The following is an 18,924-nucleotide window of genomic DNA, read 5'->3' as shown; positions in this document are numbered from 1 at the left end:
CTTTACAACCCTGAGAAGTAGGGGGATATTATTAATCTCTCCATTTTACAGATGGGGAAACTGAGACAGAGTTTAAGTGACTTGCTCAGATTCACACAAGTGTCTGAGATAGGATTTGAACTGGTCTTCCTCTCTCCAGATCTACTACCAAGTACAGCCCAGAGTGGGGGAGGAACAAATGAGATAATCTTGTAAAAGGTTTTACAAACTTTAATGTATATAGAAATGCTCCTTTATTGGTATAATTAGCTGGCAGGCTTGCCTCAGTTCTAAGGTCCTCTTACACAACACTTTTAAGGATAAAAAGCAACTCATCTACTTTTCCTTTGGTGATAGAAATAATGGAGGCAGGGTACATGTAGTAGGATAGGAGAGAGAGAGAGAGAGAGAGAGAGAGAGAGAGAGAGAGAGAGAGAGAGAGAGAGAGAGAGAGAGAGAGAGAGAGAGAGAGAGAGAAGGAGGAAGGAGGAAGAAGGGAAAAGGAGGAAGGGAGAGAGGAGGAGGGAGGTAGTGAGAGAGAAAAAGAGAGAGTGAGGGGGAAGAGTAGAGTATAGATAAATATCCTGCCTGATAGTGTAAAAGAGCACTAGATTTGGGGTCAGAAGGTCTTCTCTGAGTTCTTGAAGATAGATATCTTTTCATTTCTGAAATACTAGGTATTCTTGTGCCATAGCAAGGACTTCATAAAAACTTTTTCACTCATTTGCTAGCTGGTAGGAACCTTTCTGGGGCTTAGTTCCCTCCTCTGTAAAATGGGTTTGGTTTTACGAGCACATTTTTAAGGTTCACAGGGATAACATGTGCAGAAGTGCTTCATAAAGATAAGGGTTTTCTTTTTTGGGGGAGGGATAAATTAACCAACCAATTGAGAAACATTTATTAAATGCGTCCTCTGGGCCAGACATTTTGCCAAGTGTTAGGTCACAAAGGTAGAAATGAAACAGTCCTTCTTCTTAGCAGGAATGGTATCACTCATCCTAATGTTTTTATTGCTCTGTCATTTTTCAGCCATGTCTGACTCTTTCTAATCCCATTTGGGGTTTTCTTGGCAGAGACACTGGAGTGGTTTTCCATTTCCTTCTCCAGCTCATTTGACAGATGAGCAAACTGAGACAAACAGGTTGAAGTGACATCGCTTGGAAGTGTGTGAGGCTCTCTTTAAACTTAGATCTTCCTGACTCCAGGTCTGGTGCTCTAACTACTGTACCACCCAGCTATCCTGACTGTAATATAGAAATAGAATTGATATTATTATTGTTATTAGTTATAAGTCCAACTTTCTGGACTCATGCAATTTTTAGACTCATTTTCCTCTCCTAAACATTTCCCCTTTCCAACTCCAGTCCAGCAAAGTGAGACCTGAGCTTTAGAGTGATTTCTCTGAGGCATTCAAAGTTTCCTCAGGGATTCTGAGGGATTCAGAGAAGGTCACTGAAGTAGAGATTTACCAATGTGAATTTGAACCACCGACCTCCTCATTGCTGAGTTCAGTCTTCCTTCCCCAGTCTTCATCCACTTTGGTCTTTTTGCAGCACGGACGTTGTTGACCATGCTCTCCCACTTGGGTTCCAATATGCATTTTCCCTTCCTGGACCTTCCTCTTCCACTTTCCTAAGCATTTCTTCTCTGTCTCCTTTGTTGCGTTCTCCTCCAGCTACCTTCCAAGCTCTAAGTAAATCTGTGTCTTACAGCTTTGTCTTGCGTCTTTTTCTCTTCCTTCTCTTTTGGAAGTCTCATTCATTCCTATGGCTTTAGGTCAATGTTGCCAAGCAGAGGATTCCCACCTCTCCACAGCTAGCTGTAATCTTTCTTTCATCTCTTCATCTTGCATCTGCAACTGGTTTTTCAGTATTGCCACCTGGAAGTCTTACGAGCATGGCACGTGCTCCAGACTGAACTCATCACTGGTCTCCTAAAACCTGCCCTTTCCTCAACTTTCCTAGTATCGTTGAAGACATCAGAATCCTTATCTTGAGGCAGAGATAGAATGATGGGCATAGAATCAAGAGGACCTGAGTTCAAATTTGACCTTAAATTCTTTTTTGGTCTGGTTTTTTGCTGAGTCAATTGGGTGTCAGTAAGTGACTTACCCAGGATCACACAGCTAGGAAGTGTTACATGTCTGAGGCCAGATTTGAACTCAGGTACTCTTGACTTCAGGGCTGGTTTTCTATCCACTGTACTACCTAGTTTCCCCCTTGACTTTAAATTCTTACTACCAGAGTAAACCTGGGCAAATCAGTCACTTAACCTCTGTCTGCTTCAGTTTCCTCAACTCCAATGGGTTTCTCAATTCCAAACTTCCTCAGTTCCAATGGGAATAATAATAATAAGCACTTCCTGGGGTGGTTGCGAAGATCAAATGAGATATTATTTGTAAAATGCTTAGCACAGTGTCTGATGCTTGGTAGGTGCTTAAGAAAAGCTTGTTCCCTTCCTCCCTTCCTCTTCCTCCTCCTCCTCCCTGTTTCTGAGAGTCAACTTTTACTCCTCTCTCTGTCTCAGTTTCTCTTTGCCTCTGTCTCTGTCTCTCTCCGCCTCTCTTTCCCCTTCTCCCTCTGTTCCCTCCCATCCCTCACTTCTTCAGCTCTCTCTTCTGCTCTCTCCAGATCTCTTTCATCTTCCTTTGTGTTGCCAGAGTTCACTTACACTTTCTTCAGTCCTCAGGAACCTGGAAGCCCAAAGGGTTCCACGTGCATCCCGGCCTCCCACCAGCATCTCCAACCGGCAGTGTGAGTGACCCCCCAGCCTTGTTTGTGCTGACCTAGGCCTTCTAGGGTTTCTGGCCCCTCCTGGAGGGAGATGAGGTTACAAAACCTTTGAGCCAGCACATTCCATCCAGCTGGACGCTCATGTGGGGGAACAGCGGGATCGCTAGGGAAAGAACCCCATTCGAGGCCATCCTCAAAGGCCTGGCCGAACTCCTGCATGGCTTCTCTCTGGGAGGGGAAGCTGCTCTCCACCCTCTGGCCTTCCTTCTAAATAGTAAGCTATTCATCTGCAGGCTGGACATCCTGAAGGCTGTAATTTGATAAATATTTGCTCCATGAATAATGAAAGCTTTGTTTCCTAGTTCCTGAGGTACTCAGAGTGAATTATTAAAGGGGGAGACAGGGCTGGCTTTCCCAACAGAGAGGTGTGTAGCGAGCTGTCGTCTCTAGAAGCTGCCGGATCACTCTCTGGGAAGAGATCTGCTGTGTCTACTCAAATCTCTCCGACAGATTCTTCTTCCTGTAATGAACCGTTGTCTCCAGGCAGTTGCTGTTAACTCTTGTCCAGAGAAGTGACTTCCCTTCCTGCAGAGAGCCCCGTCAAGCCTGATGCAATGCAGAGTCTTCTTCTATCTCTGGGTGTCCTCTCTTTTATTCTCCCAGAGAATGGGCGTGGGATAATGCAAGGGCTTCTGGGAGGAACCACTTCAGCCAATGAGCTTGCTCCTTCTATCAAATCAACCTGAGTTCTCACCTTGTAATTGTCCAACCTGAATTCTCACCTTGTCACTATCCAGACAACCTGAGTTCTCACCTAGTAATCCTAACAGAGGTGAGAATGGGTTATCCCAAAACCAAAGAGCCCCATCTTCTGCCCCAATGTCCTGCCTTGATCCCCTAGGATGAGTTTTGGGCTTCAGTCCTTTTAGTTCCCAACAGTCCTTGAGTTCTAGTAGAGTGAGGAGTGTATACACATGGGAAGGGGACAGGAGAGGATGTGTATGCATATGTGAATGTGTGTGTTCTCCCTCCACGATCCCAATTATTTCCCATGTTCCCATTAGTCCACATTCTATCATGAATGTTACACTGGTCGTAAGTAACTGATTTGGGAATGGAACTTAGATCATAGGACTCAGATCCTTTCTCATTTACAGATGAGGAAAAGGAAGATCATTGAGGTTCTCTGGATCTTGAGCACAGTCCCATGGGTTTTACACAAGAGTCGGGACCTGCACTTGGGTCCTCTGAGGCTAAAGGTGCCAGGATCAGTAGTCTTACTGTTCTGCTATTTGATGTGTAGACGCTATCTTGGCAGCAGGATGGTGCAGTGGATCGAGTATGACGGCTGGAGTTAGAAACGCAGAGAGTTTCAATCTGGCTTCAGAGATTTAAGCTGTGTGATAAATCCCTTAGCCTTAGTTTCTTCATCTGTAAATTGGGGATGATGGTAATAACAACATCCATCTCCCAGGATTTTAATGAGGCTCAAAAGTACTTAGCAAAGTGCCTCACACATAGTGGGCTCCATACTAATATTAATTATATTTAATCTACTGCTACACCGGCTATAGTCAGTCCAACAGACATTTATGAAAATCTGCTTGTGTGCAGAGATCTATTTAGCCCAGTTCTCATGGAAACTGAAGTCCATTAGGGAGATATACTATGAAAAAAAAAATCTGAGGTGTGAATAAAGGTTGATCTCCTGGTTTTCCAGACTTGATCCAGATGCGGTTCCATCCCCTTGGAGAAGCTTCTTCTCTCTAAGCTGAAGGCAGCTCCCTGGCAGAACTCATATGGTTTCTGAGGTCCCCTCCCGATTGAAGTCTACCCCCTCGGGTTATCAGGAAGTCTACAGACTACAGAACACTGCCTAGAAAGGTGAACCTCCCCAAATACTCCAAAGTCACTACCAGATGGCGATCTTTCTATTCATCATTCCATGTACTGATTTTAAAAAAAAATTAAACCAGACCCAAGATTTCCCTGCTAGGAAGAATTCCGAATCGACATTCCCTTACCAATGTGGATCTGCATCTGCTCAGCAGCTTTTTGATTCAGCGACAAAGGTAAGCGATTTGTACAGCCAGGATGTACCAAAGACAGGACTCGAACTTTGAGTCTTCTTGGGTCAAATCTGAGGTCAGTAAAAGAGACCCTGGAAGAGTAGTTGCTGATGCAGCATCCTTTGGGGGTTGATTGAACATATAATTAATTCTGAAAACAGGAGGCTTTCGGCCTGTACGAAGAGCCCAGCAGAAATCTGTACCTGATCTGAGGGTGTGGAAAATCTTCTTTTTATCTTTTATTTCAAACTTAAATACAAAATAAGAAAAGGGAAAAAGAACATTGCCGTGTGCACAGCAGGACATAAGACAACATAAAACAATAAAATGGAAAATCTTCTTGAAGAAGACGGGACCCACCAGGCGAGAGCAGGATTTAAAAATTTAGCTCTGAGCTGCTCCTTCTCAATACCCTTTCCAAGCTTGAATCCAATATCCTGAGGACTCTGTGTATTTTTGTGGGAGAATGTTCTCCCAGTTTAGGGGGTGAAGTGTTCTGGACCAACTCAAATATTTCTTTTTTTTTCTGTTCTATGACTTTCTTTTTTTTTTTTTTTCTTTGAGCTTTTTATTTTCAAAATACATGCTTAGGGGCAGCTAGGTGGTGCAGTGGATAAGACATCAGCCCTGAAATCAGGAGAATCTGAGTTCAAATCTGGCCTCAGACCCTTATACTTTCTAGCTGTGTGACCCTGGGCAAGTCACTTAACCCTAATTGCCTCAGCAAGAAAAAAACAAAACAAAGATACATAAATAGTTTTCAACATTCATCCTTGCAACAACTCAGATTTTTCTAAAATAAGAAATCTGAATCAGTCAATTAAAAAAAAGCATTTATTGAGGGTTAACTAAGTCAGGGAAGACAAATAAAAATAAGATAGTCCCTACCCTCAAAATACATTGTAATGGGGAAAGATAGTGTACATAGAGGAGTGGCGATCAGGGAAAAGTATTTTTGTCAGGTAATTTACAGGGATGGTAAATGGGCTTATAGGTCAATTGACTGAATGGAAAATGTCTTTTTCCATTAATGGTTGTTGTTCAATCATTTCTCTCCCGACTCTTTCTGACCCCAGTTAGGATGTTCTTGGCAATGGTACTAGAACAGTTTGCCATTTCCTTCTCTAGCTCATTTGACAGATGAGAAAACTGAGGCAAACAAAGTGAAATTACTTGCTAGTCTGAGGCTGGATTAGCGCTTTCTGACTGCAGGCCTGGAGTCACTCTCTCCACTTCACCAGCTAATGTTGATTTAAGTTTGTTCCCAGTTGAGAAAGACTGGTAGCTTGTTGGCCGTAAAAACCCGCCTAATCATTTTATTCCTACAATCCATCATTCCTCTTCCCCCCTTTCATTTTCCTCAGCAGAGCTGAAGAGTGGGACGTTAGCCCAGGCCTATCCTACCTTACTCGAATAATGTGGAGGAATCATCGTGACATTAGAATCCTCATACAATCTAATTCTCCTCACACAAGTTGTGTCAGTCACTTCACATTTCTGAATCTCAGTTTTCTCATCTATAAAATGGGACTCCCACGTCACAGCGCCGCTGTCAGGCCCATTGGAAGTTGTGTATCCGTTACAAGGTGCTTTGGGAAATTCAACGTGCTCTACAGCAGGAAGGAAAGATTCATGGAGAGTGGAGCGATCCATCTGTCCCACTTATTCAGCTGTAAAAGATCTAAGGAGCCGCAGCTTAGGGTTTACAGATCAAGAGCAAGGGCTCACCCCAGAGACAGAGATGCAGATGTTGACCTTGACTTCTGCCATGGGAAAGTCCTCTGATCTCCATCTGGGCCGAGTCCTTGTAAGGCTGATGATGGAGCTGCTCACCAGCTCTTCAGGGTCCTTGGCTGGGAATGAGGAGCGGATTCTATTTTGATCAAAGCAGGGAATTTTCCACGCTATGTCTCCCTAAGGATCAGGAGGTCCTGGATTTAGATCCAGAGGAACCTTAGGGCTCAAAGGCTGCCCTCTCATCTTACTGAAGAAACGAAAGCCTAGAAAGGTTAAATAGCTTTCTCAGGGTGGCACTAAGTGTCTGAGTCGGATTTGAATCCAGATTTTAATGCCCAGTCCAGTGCCATTTATACTTACTGGAGTCCTGGCCTTGTGAGCTTGAGCAGGCAACTGTTCTTTCTGAATCAATCTACAAGCATTGTGCCTACTGTGTGTTAGCAACTGAAGCTTCAGTTTCTCCATCTGTAATATGGGGACGATCATTTCTGTCCTGGTTATTTCCCATGGCTCTATAAGAGAAAATCTGGGGGAGGGACAACAATTTCCTCCTAGGGAGGGAGAGAAGGAATAAGCATCTATTAAACTCCTACTATGTGCCAGGCACTTTACAAATATCTCATTTGAGTCTCACAGCAATCCGGGGAGGCAGCTACTATTATTACTTGCATTTTACAACTGAGGAAGCTGAGACAGATAGCAGTTAAGCGATCCTGGGCTAGGAAGCATCTGAGGCTGGATTTGAATTCAGATCTCACTGACTTCAGTGACTCCTATGCCTTTTGTAGGAGTATATAAAAAGCTTGAGTTTTGGCACTTAAATGCTATCCCCTAAATCCAGTTTAGTAAATATGTGCCAGTTAATTCTGCCATTTTTATTGAAAAAAGGAAGTGCTGCCCTTTCATCTTTTAATCAATAGAAAATGGATATTTCTTTTTTTGTTTTAAATGTACCTTCTTTTCAGGATCCCAGGGAGTCTGGCTAAGGTTTTGATAGCATTTTGCACATTCTCACTTGACCTTGGGCTGAGGGAGGGATTCAGTGAAATAGTTTGGAAATGGTTAATTCATGGCTTTGAAGTTGCTGATGTCCCAAGAAACTTTGTTGAAGGGATATATCATTTGTGTCCTTGACTGATGGAGGCTCCGTCATGGCTTAAGTCAATGAAGAATCACTACTTTGGGGTTCTGACTTCAGGTTCAATAATCAGTTTGCCCCAATTTAGAGTCAGACTTTCCCCCCCCCCCCCCCCCCCGAGGCTGGGGTTAAGTGACTTGCCCAGGGTCACACAGCTAGGAAGTGTTAAGTGTCTGAGATCAGATTTGAACTCGGGTCCTCCTGAATTCAAGGCTGGTGCTCTATCCACTGTGCCACCTAGCTGCCCCTAGAATCAGACTTAATCCTAATTCTAAGGAATACAAACGAGGAGGAAGACCCTCTAAGAAATTAATTTTGGAGTGTGTGGGAAGAGTTTCACTCCATTTGCTTTTTTCCTTTTTTTTTTTTTTTTGATGCCATAATACAGAAATGGGTGTGCCTTCCTTGGCTTTGCCCCTTTTCCCCACATTGTAAAGTACAGACACAGAGTTTGGGATCTGGAACCAAGAAGTCTAAGTTCAGGGAATATAATAAGAGAAACACTGAGGGAAATTATGGAAGCAGAATTGACAGTACTTTGCCTGTTATATTATTCCTGCTAGAGGAAGGCTGCTCTGTTCACCTCCCCTTACTCCAAGGCTTCCCACTCTGGAATGAGGAGAAAATTGCCTATGGATCAAAGGCAATTCCCTTTCCTCTTTCTCTTCCCCCCTTCCTTTCCCTTTCTTTTCCCTTTTCTTCTGTAATTCCTACCCCCTAGATTCATAAATTTAGAGCTGAAAGTCACCCCAGAGGTCTTCTAGTCCAACCTCATTTTACAGATGAGGAAACTGAGTCCCAAAGAAGTGAAAATGTGTTTGGCCAAGGTGCTGTAGATCAGAAGCAGGAGAACTGGCATTGGAACCCAAGTCTTGACTTGCTGTTGTAAGTCACCGGTCAAGTCATCATCACTGTGTAGAGGCTAAGACTGAGTGTGGGCAGCTGCTTGCCTTGCCAGGCACAGAAGGCTCAGATACAGATTGGGGAGGGGCAGTGCTCCGGCCGGTCCTGAACGCCAGACCAGACCTGCAGGCTGATGGACGAGGAAGGGGTAGGGAAGACACTTGGGGAGGAGTAGCATCCTTGGAAGGATGCTTAGTGTAGGATTGTTGGACTTATTTGCCACTAGGTGGCGCAAAGCAGCTGGTAAAGAGATGCTTGTTGAGGGTGGTCAGCTCAGAAAGGAGACATCATGGACTCCTTTTTGAGAGTTTTCTGACTTCCCAAATCACTTTCTCCACAACCAACCAGACATTGGGCTCTAGGGGTATTCTCACTCCCACTTTTCAGATGAGGAAATTAAAAGAGGGAAGGAGGAAGAAGGTTTGGATCTAGAAGGGGAAGGAGGAAGAGATTTGGATCTAGAAGGGGAAGGAGGAAGGATATTTGGATCTAGAAGGGGAAGGAGGAAGGAGATTTGGATCTAGAAGGGGAAGGAGGAAGGAGATTTGGATCTAGAAGGGGAAGGAGGAAGGAGATTTGGATCTAGAAGGGGAAGGAGGAAGGAGGATTTGGATCTAGAAGGGGGAGGAGGAAGGAGATTTGGATCTAGAAGGGGGAGGAGGAAGGAGATTTGGATCTAGAAGGGGAAGGAGGAAGGAGATTTGGATCTAGAAGGGGAAGGAGGAAGAGATTTGGATCTAGAAGGGGAAGGAGGAGGGAGATTTGGATCTAGAAGGGGAAGGAGGAAGTGATTTGGATCTAGAAGGGGAAGGAGGAAGAGATTTGGATCTAGAAGGGGAAGGAGGAAGAGATTTGGATCTAGAAGGGGAAGGAGGAGGGAGATTTGGATCTAGAAGGGGAAGGAGGAAGAGATTTGGATCTAGAAGGGGAAGGAGGAAGGAGATTTGGATCTAGAAGGGGAAGGAGGAAGAGATTTGGATCTAGAAGGGGAAGGAGGAAGGAGGTTTGGATCTAGAAGGGGAAGGAGGAAGGAGGTTTGGATCTAGAAGGGGAAGGAGGAGGGAGGTTTGGATCTAGAAGGGGAAGGAGGAGGGAGGTTTGGATCTAGAAGGGGAAGGAGGAAGGAGGTTTGGATCTAGAAGGGGAAGGAGGAAGGAGATTTGGATCTAGAAGGGACCATGGAAGTCACCGAGTCCCACCTCTTTGTTTACAGATAAGAAATCTGAGGTTCACAAAGGTGAAGTGACCTGAGGTTCATGGATCCCCAAGGGATCAGTGGGTAGATTTCAGGAGGTCTGTAAACTTGGATGGAAAAAATACATATCTTTATTTTCTCTATCTTCAAATTTAAATTTAGCATTCCCCTTGATTATGAGCATGGCCAAAGACTCCATAGTTCAATCCCCTGGACCAGGGTAAAGGCAAGGCATGAGGTGGGGGAGGGGGGTAAACTATAGTCACAGATTTAGGGATGGACCACCCAAACCTCTCCTTTGGAAAGATGAATGAATGAATGTTCAAATCAATGAAAAAGCACTGAAGTACTTGTTATGGTTAAGTAAGTACTATGCTAAGAGTTGAGGATACACACAGAAAATTGAGACAGTTCCTTCTTCCAAGAAGCTAATGATTTAGAAGAGAGTTTAACTTTGGGACAGATAAAAAGACCCCTAAATCATTCAAAGATATGTCCTATTCCCAGATGCTTTTCAGTGTCTTCTCCTGTTAGATTTTTAAACTCATTGAAGGCAGGGACTTTCTTTTTTGTATTTGTCTACCAAGGGCATAGCATACAGCCTGGTACATACTAGGTACTTAATAAAAATAAATGTTTATTGACTTTGATGTGGGTTCTGCTCCCTTTAAGAAACTAATCCTTTCAGGGAATGATGAGGTTTGTGCTCCCTTTGGGAAACTAATCCTTTCAGATCGATTTATTCCTTTCTGATTCCCAGCCCCTCCTAGCTGATACTTTATCAATTCAAGAAGCTAGGACCTTTGATTCACAAATCCTGTCAAAAGCACCCTAGCCTTGTGCTGAATCCAAAGGGGTTGCAAGGGAGCTCTATTTGACTCCCTGTATCCCGAACCTGCTACTAGACCTCAATTAACCCTAATTTCATTTAGTTACCCCAATTCTTATTTTTTATTTTTAAAAATATTTTACTAGTTTTTATTTACCAGATCTATGCATGGGTAATTTGACAACATTGACAATTGCCAAACCTTTTGTTCTAATTTTTCCCCTCCTCCCCACCCCCCCAGATGGCAGGTTGACCAATACATGTTAAATATGTTAGAGTATAAATTAAATACAATATAGGTATACATGTGCAAACAGTTGTTTTGCTGTAGTTACCCCAATTCTAAACCTCATCAATTTGATTGATCATATGAGTCTCTTAACTCTTCTACTTTATGATCTTACATCTGCCTATGTGTCCTATGCCTTTTGTAGGAGTATATAAAAAGCTTGAGTTTTGGCACTTAAATGCTATCCCCTAAATCCAGTTTAGTAAATACGTGCCAGTTAATTCTGCCATTTTTATTGAAAGAGGGAAGTGGTGCCCTTTCATCTTTTAATCAATAGAAAATGGATATTTCTTTTTTTGTTTTAAATGTACCTTCTTTTCAGGATCCCAGGGAGTCTGGCTAAGGTTTTGATAGCATTTTGCACATTCTCATTTGACCTTGGGCTGAGGGAGGGATTCAGTGAAATAGTTTGGAAATGGGTTAATTCATGGCTTTGAAGTCACTGATGTCCCAAGAAGCTTTGTTGAAGGGATATATTGTTTGTGTCCTTGACTGATGGAGGCTCCGTCATGGCTTAAGTCAATGAAGAATCACTACTTTGGGGTTCTGACGTTTTTATAGAGAGATTTGGATTGTGTTACTATCAAGAGAGAGGCAAACAGTTGATCATTTGTCTTTCTGGTCACCGGCAACTTGCTGGGAAGCAGGTTTCTGCCTAACACGAGGAAAACGGTCTAGTGATTGGAACTGTCCAAAAAGCCTAATGGACTGTCTCAGGGAATAAGGAGTTCCTCTTGATTTGGAGCCCTTCCATTAAAGGCTGAAGGACTACATCTCAGAGGGTGTTAGTGTGGAATTTATGTCTTGGGGAGGGATTCTAGAGAATCTTTGAGATCCCTGCTGACTTGGAGTCAGTGAGCAACACCTTGGAATTGTCCTCGACTTTCATTAATAAGTAATCTACCTCCTTCCTTAAAAGTCTAAATTAGGAGGAGCAATTTCAGATGAGGGACAGTAAATGATAAATTTAACTTTGTTCATACCTCGAGAACACTCAAAAAAAGGCAATGACCAACCGATGCCTTTTTGCAACATCAGTCAGTTGCCAATGATCCATTCCCATCCCTCTTTTCCCATAGTATCTACCAAATAACAATAAGTAGCTAGACAAAACAAATGAACATATCCACCAGATTGGAGGAAGGTAGAGCAAGATGGTACCTGTGCATTCATATTGGTTTCTTTAGAAAAGTTCTATTTTTCCTCACTGGACTTGTGCGTCTTCAGGATTTCATTCTTGAGCTTTTTTCATCTCTTCTGGCAGGCAGCCTGAGGCATCTTATTACATGGAATCCTCCCTATTTCTTATTTCTCAGTGATGCTCACATCATTCCAGGATAGATTCCTTCTCTGAACTTCTCCATCTCAGTACTAGTAGCCTTTTTCTCCTAACTTGACTTCCTAAAACCCTGTTTTCCTGACTGATGATCTCCTAGGTCATAACATTATTTCTTGAGGGGTCCTAACCATTCTGTTCTCTTTCTCTGATTTCTGGTTCTCTATTCTGCTTTGTTGCCCTCATTAAAAGGTATATTCTCAATTTAGAACCATGCCCAAAAGGCTATCAAACTGTATATACCCTTTGATCCATCAGCATTTCTACTGGGCCTGTATCCCAAAGAGATCATAAACAAGGGAAAGGACCCACATGTGCAAAAAATGTTTGTGGTAGCCCTTTTTGTAGTGGCAAGGAACTGGAAACTGAGTGGATGCCCATCCATTGGGGAATGGCTGAATGAGTTATGGTATATGAATGTTGTGGAATATTATTGTTCCGTAAGAAATGATCAGCAGGATCAGAGAGGCCTGGAGAGACTTCCTGGAATTGATGCTGAGTGAAGTGAGTAGAACCAAGAGAACTTTTGTACCGGGCAGCAACAAGATTTTGTGATGGTCAATTCTGATGGATGTGGCTCTTTTCAACAATGGTCTTGTGATGGAGAGAGCCATCTGCACCCAGAGAGGACTGTGGGGAATGAGTGTGGATCACAACAGAATATTTTCACTTCTTTTGTTGTTGTTTGCTTGAATTTTATTTTCTTTCTCATTTTTTTTCCCTTTTTGATTTGATTTTTCTTGTGCAGCATGAAATTTGTGGAAATATATATAGAAAAATTGCACCTATTTAATCTATATTGGATTATTTGCTATCTAGGGGAGGGGATGAAGGGAAGAGAGGGAGAAAAAATTTTGGAACACAAGGTTTTGTAAGAGTGAATGTTGAAAATTTTCTATGCATATATTTTGAAAATAAAAAGCTTTAATAAAAAATAAAAAATAATGTGTGCTCTCTGAGGGAGGGACTAGATTGTTTGCTTCCTTTTGTATGCTCTGTGCTTAGTCTAGCTGATGCAGGGGTTCCCCAGTTATGGCAAATGGGCTGAGGGGCGGAGACAGAGTGTGAGCTTTTGTTTTTACTATAGTCCGGCCCTCCCACAGCCTGAGGGACAGTGAATTGGCCCCCTATTTAAAAAGTTTGAGGACCACTGCAAGAAGCACTTAATAAAAGCACATGCTCTCTCTCTCTCCTTCCCTCCCTCTCTCTGTCTTTCTGTTTATAATTTTCTGTTTTTCTTTTTCCTTCCTTCCTTCCTTCCTTCCTTCCTTCCTTCCTTCCTTCCTTCCTTCCTTCCTTCCTTCCTTCCTTCCTTCCTTCCTTCCTTCCTTCCTTCCTTCCTTCCTTCCTTCCTTCCTTCCTTCCTTCCTTCCTTCCTTCCTTCCTTCCTTCCTTCCTTCCTTCCTTCCTTCCTTCCTTCCTTCCTTCCTTCCTTCCTTCCTTCCTTCCTTCCTTCCTTCCTTCCTTCCTTCCTTTCTTTCTTTCTTTCTTTCTTTCTTTCTTTCTTTCTTTGTTTCTTTGTTTCTTTGTTTCTTTGTTTCTTTCTTTCTTCTCTCTCTCTCTCTCTCTCTCTCTCTCTCTCTCTCTCTCTCTCTCTCTCTCTCTCTCTCTCTCTCTCTTTCTTTCCTATTTGAAATGTGCTTTCTCCAAAATCTAAGGTGCATGTTTACCTATTCTCAATTTCATTTCTATAACAAATTATTTAATTGAATTCTTTAATTTCCCCCATGTTCCTCATAACTTTTATCCCAGAAACCAGTTCTTCCCCATTAGTGAAAAATCATATTTTGAATGATAGTTCCTTTTGGTTGTTTATCTGCCTTTTGGAGGATTAAATTATACTAAGACAAGTAGAGAAGCTGTTAACTGCGCACACCCACAAATCCACACAGACAGAGACAAGGAGACTGAGAGCTTTAGCAGATATTGGGTAATTGAAGTCTCCCCATTATTAGCAGATCATACCTCTGTGATGGTATGTGAGGCATTACTCAAACTACTTATCTCTTTCCTCTTTTTATCCAGATGGTCTGAAGATTTCTGTTTCTCCTTCCTTTGAACTTCACCCAAATTCTCTCAATCATTTTTCCTCTCTGTTTCCTAAATTTCCTCTTCCCCAAACATCATTTTTAATGTACATTGTTTTTTACCACCCTCTTAATCCCTTTAAAAAAAAAAAATGAGGCACACTCATCTGGAGCTGTGATCTAGTCATGAGTTTTATTCTGCCAAGTCTCAATATCTACAGATCAAACTTATTTTGTTTTGTAAAACTTCTAGTTTTTCTTTTTTATTGTCTAAATCTTGAACATCTGAGTATAGATAATTATGTATATATTTATATGTATACATATATGTTTATATGTATATTTATAAATATATATTCAAGATCATAAATTTTACTATTGAGTCTTGTGTTTTATCTCATCATTTTTTTTAAGGGGGGGGGGATTTTAGCTTCTATTCTTCTTCCTTCCTTTTGACCACTCTAACATATCTAACTTGGAAAGTAAACTTAGGTAATTTTCTTCCTCCCACATCATTTTAGTTCAAAGCTCCTTTGATTAGATGCACAATACACTTGGCAAATGCATTCTTGTTACCTTTTGTTAGGTATGTTCCATCTCTGGCCAGGAATATATCAACCTTAATTGTAAGCTGTGACTCAAAAATAAAAAAGCCCATTCTCACTTGCTACTTTCTCAGCCAGCTGTTCACTTCCCTAATTAATTTTTCTCTCCAGAATCTCGTACCTTTGATAAATAAATATGAAGAAAGTGCCTCTCTGATCTTCATTTTCTTGCCTCAGGCTTCAAAATAGTTCTTATTCCCTTGGTTTCAGTGAAATAAAATGAGAATAGTCCAAAGTTTGTAATGGCCTGGCCTTCTTGACAGCTCAGGACACAGTGTGAATCTTGATCTTTCCTCACTTGTAGTTATTGTGATATTTAAAAAATACTAGACACACAATTTCTAGGTAATTAATGATTTTATTATTAGTGTTCATATTTTAGTAATAGATTTTTGACAGTCTTGAATGCCAAAGACCTCTCATAGTAGGCTCACAGTTTAAATGCCATTAGAAGAGTGGGTATTCTTGACAGTGGCAATCAACTCTGATTGGCTGACAATTAATGAGAGAATGAATATTACAATGAGAAGTGAGCACGCGCCAATAAGGGGCTGAGTCACTCTTGGACAAAGATTGTCTCTGTACCCAGATCACCCCCAGTCTTGGGCAATCTTTCCCGCCCCATTGGCAGGCTGCCCCTGACATTCTTTTTTTCCTCAATAGTATTTTATTTTTCCAAATACATGTAAAGATAGTTTTCAACATTCATTTTTGTAAGAATTTGTATTTCAAAATTTTCTCCTTCCCTCCCTTCCCTCTCCGCTTCCCAAGGGTGCAAGCCTCCCCAAGGCAGCAAGCAATCTGACATAGGTTAAATGTGTGCAATCCTTTTAAACGTATTTGTCATCTTGTGCAAGAAAAATGAAACCAAAAGGGAAAAAACATGAGAAAGAAACAAACAAATAAGGTGAAAATACCATGCTTCAATCAACATTCAGTCTCTATCTTTGGGCAATCTAAACAAGGGATCTACCTCCCCCCAAATGTGCTTGATTAAAATACAGTGGACAGGAATTTCTGTCAGATTTAAGGGAGTCTAGGTGGGGTAGATTTTTGGCAGAGGTCAGCCATGTCCTTTTAAGTCTGGGCTTTGAACAAGAAAATGAGATAGGGAAAAAGCCTGATTCTCCCCTCACAATTGGTTATCAATAATAATTTCTCTGGTAGCTAGGTGGCTCAATGGATAGAGCACCAGCTCTGAAGTCAGGAAGACCAGAGTTCAAATCTGGTCTCAGACACTTAACACTTCTAGCTGTGTGACCCTGGGCAAGTCACTTAACCCCAATCACCTCAGCAAAAAAAATAATTTCTCTCATTAGATAGATGTGTTCAGCAAGTAAAAGTACTATTCATCCTTTTATTTTGTAAAAGGTATTTCTAGCAAGGTGAAGGTAGAAAAGAAGAATTCTGTTATGGTTTTATATATATTCATTTATGTATATATTTATTTATATTTAAAATTTTAATTTAAATATACTAAAACATTTATTTTTATTCAAAATATATTTTAATATATATTTATTTTAATCTATACTTAATATATATTATATTTAAAATATTTATTTGATAATATATTCATTTGTATATTTAAATATGTATTTATATTTATATATAAATTATTTATTTAAATATATTTGCTTATCTATATTTAAATAAATATATTATATGTTTAAATATATATATATATATGTTTATATATATATGTGTATATATATATATATATATATTTTTTTTTTTTTTTTTTTTTTTTTTTTTTTTTTCCTGAGGCTGGGGTTAAGTGACTTGCCCAGGGTTACACAGCTAGGAAGTGTTAATTGTCTGAAGTCAGATTTGAACTCGGGGCCTCCTGAATTCAAGGCTGGTGCTCTATCCACTGTGCCACCTAGCTATCTCCTAGCTGCCCCCTTAAATATGTATTTTAAAAAATGAACTGGCTTTTCCTTGGCTGGAGAGGGTTGTGACGTGCTAGTCCTGTGTTTTTAATATTAAAATATATATTTATTTAATTTATTTTTATATATACATAAATTGGTTGAATATATTTATATATTTAAATATATATTTTAAAAAATGAGTACAAGCATGTGAAAATGAACTGGCTTTTCCTTGGCTGGAGAGGGTTCTGACGTGCTAGTCCTGTGTTTTTAATATTAAAATATTTATTTACTTATTTATTTTTATATATACATAAATTGGTTAAATATATTTATATATTTAAATATATATTTTAAAAAATGAGTACAAGCATGTGAAAATGAACTGGCTTTTCCTTGGCTGGAGAGGGTTGTGACGTGCTAGTCCTGTGTTTTTAATATTAAAATATATATTTATTTATTTAAATATATATATATTTAAATATATATTTTAAAAAATGAGTACAAGCGTGTGAAAATGAACTGGCTTTTCCTTGGCTGGAGAGGGTTGTGACATGCTAGTCCTGTGTTTTTAATATTAAAATATATATATATTTATTTAAATATATATATATTTAAATATATATTTTAAAAAATGAGTACAAGCGTGTGAAAATGAACTGGCTTTTCCTTGGCTGGAGGGGTTTCTGCCATGCTAGTCCTGTGTTTTTAATATTAAAATATTTATTTACTTATTTACTTACTTATTTATTTATTTATTTATATATAAATTGGTTGAATATATTTATATATTTAAAAATATATTTTAAAAAATGAGTACAAGTGTGTGAAAATGAACTGGCTTTTCCTTGACTGGAGAGGGATGTGATGTGCCAGTCTAAAAACCTGGCACTTTCATTTTTACATCAAGTATTTGGCCAACCTTAAAGTAGTATATTCCCACATATAAACCCCCAACTGACATATACATGCCAGCTATTATTGTTATTTATTCCTTTGGCACCCCTGTGAACTCCTTCCAGTCTCTGGACGGACAGTCCTCACCCCGCTGATAGAGCAGACCTTCAGAGGAATCTCTTGGAGAGAGTGAAATGGTTAGAGCTTTCCTGATAGAGATACAGGATCTCTTTTATTCTTCAAGTAGTAGTCCAGGAGCTGGACAGTTTAGCTGTAGATTTTTGTAAAAACGTCCAGAGAGAGGGTTGTTCTGGGAGCTGGGGCAGACCTTGGCTTCAATCTAGATTGCCAGAGCTGTCATTTTCAATGTGGGGCAGGTGTTGATGCTAATCTTAACAGTCTGTTGGAGATGAAAGGCAGGGACAGATGGTCTCCTCTGAGATCTCTGAGCTCCGTGGTCTGGAGACACTAACATTTGGGAGTTGACAGAACCTCCTTGCTCCCATCAACAACTTGCATCCCTGCTTGACGACCTGCAGAGCTAAGCGCCTTCCACAGTGGTCAGAAAATAGCTGGAGAAGATTGTTCTGGTGCTGAGTGGAGGTCATGCAACATTGATCGGGGCAGCCAAGCCAGCCAAGGTGAGCTTGGGAAAAAGCTTAGGCCTTGGACAAGAGTTAGTGACAGAGTAGGATGAAGTTAAGCGGCTGTTTTATCAACATGGGGATGATTCCATTATGATGATGGGGGAGCAGCTGTTTTATCAACATGGGGATGATTCCAGTACGATGATGGGGGTGCTCCAGGATCCCTGGGGCCACTTCTGGGATTCCTAGAGATCTTTAGAAATAAACGGTGCTGTTTCCAGAACCGAATGAGTCCTAACATGTAGCCAGAAGGAATGCAGAATGGTCTCAGGGATCCATGGGCTAGTTTTCAGAAGTGGACGGCAAGTCACAGTCACCGATAGGATCGGGAACTGGACATAAAACCAGCAAGGGGGAATGACTCCAAGCTAAGAGAGCAGTGGTTTAGAAGGATTGGGAGAGAGAAATTCTAAGCATTAATATTAGAATGAGTGAGAAGATAAATGGCTTCCATTCCAATACAGGGAGAGGAAAGGTGTTTCTCCCTTGAACTCCATCATCATCAGGTTCATAGATATAATTGGACAAGGCCTGGGAGTCATTCTGTTTTTTTACATATATAAAATTTTATTTTTATTTTTTACATGTTAAAATGTTAAAGTATATGTTAAACACTATCTATCTATCTATCTATACACACACACACACACACACACACACACACACA

General features: G+C 40.7%; 1 protein-coding gene across 1 annotated transcript in view; it reads left to right on the top strand.

Moving 5' to 3' along the window:
* Positions 1-18,090: 18,090 nt before the first annotated feature.
* PHKG1 (phosphorylase kinase catalytic subunit gamma 1) overlaps positions 18,091-18,924 on the top strand; it is a 27,454-nt gene continuing 26,620 nt past the window's right edge. Inside the window, exon 1 of the mRNA XM_074263998.1 lies at positions 18,091-18,251. The gene's annotated coding sequence lies outside the window, so the exon portion shown is untranslated. The remainder of the gene's footprint in view (positions 18,252-18,924) is intronic.

This window comes from Sminthopsis crassicaudata, chromosome 4 (assembly GCF_048593235.1).
Source record: "Sminthopsis crassicaudata isolate SCR6 chromosome 4, ASM4859323v1, whole genome shotgun sequence".
Lineage (NCBI taxonomy): Eukaryota > Metazoa > Chordata > Mammalia > Dasyuromorphia > Dasyuridae > Sminthopsis > Sminthopsis crassicaudata.
Note: the sequence above shows the minus strand (reverse complement) of the source record. Positions and strands in the feature narration are given on the sequence as shown.